The following is a 1,046-nucleotide window of genomic DNA, read 5'->3' as shown; positions in this document are numbered from 1 at the left end:
GCAACCCATGCATCCTTCACCTCAACTCCCAAGTCCTCCCCATCCATGTACACCACATTGCTATCTTTGGGAAAAAATAGTCTTCTAGTGAGTAAAATAAAAAAAAATTAGATCAAAAAAATTAACAAATTGGAAGAAGTCCAAACAAACAAACAAAAAACTGAAGGAAGAAAGACCAAGAAAAGGCATAAGAAACAGGTATGGATGCAGAAACCGCCAGATTTGGACACTCAGGAATTTCATAAAAACACCAAATTAGAAGCTATATTATATAAGCAAAGGGCCTGTAGGATAAAATAAGAGATAAATAAATAAATATATAAAATGGCAATAAAGTTATGTGATGTCATGAGAAAGAGAACCTTCCAAAGCCATTGAATGGATTCTTCATGACAACGGCCGATGACTTCAGCCTATTCTTAGGAGTGTTTCTTTTACTCCATTAGAATTCCTTAGAGACACTATATCTTGATTCTATGAGAGGATTGGTTTACTATGTGTGAGCTTTGTTGTAAACCCTATAAAAGCTGTCTCAACTCTGTACTAGGGGTCCTCAGTATATGCCTGTGGACCGCAGTGCACTTTGCATAATAATTCCTCATGAAGTTTGAAAAAATATTCCCTTAAAGAAATTTAATTTTTCATTTGAAAAGTGTTATAATTGGAGTTAGCTACTGTATTAGGGATTATACCACAAGTACATTCCTGCTTTGTGCTCTAGAACCCAATCTGCTAATGACCCATGCAGGTCCTTGTTTTTCAATAGAGAAAGTCATTCCAGTAAGAGATAAACTATCTTGATGGTAATTGAGAGTGTCTTTGAAACTGGGTCATTTCTGTTATTGTGGCATTTCTGAGAGAATGACATAGATTCTAGGAACTAACTGAAATTGTATTCTTCTAGGGGAGCGTTCTAACTGCCATAGGTGATGGTCTCCTGTGCCTTGTTTGTGGTTAACTGAGAGGGAAAAAAATTCTGAGTCAGGAAACACATTTACTTGCCTTTCTACATTTACTCCCCTGGCTCTGTGTAACACATTTATTTT

The sequence above is a fragment of the Phodopus roborovskii genome, unplaced genomic scaffold, assembly GCF_943737965.1.
Source record: "Phodopus roborovskii unplaced genomic scaffold, PHOROB, whole genome shotgun sequence".
Classification (NCBI taxonomy): domain Eukaryota; kingdom Metazoa; phylum Chordata; class Mammalia; order Rodentia; family Cricetidae; genus Phodopus; species Phodopus roborovskii.
The sequence above is the reverse complement of the archived record's forward strand: the minus strand, read 5'-3'. Positions refer to the sequence as shown.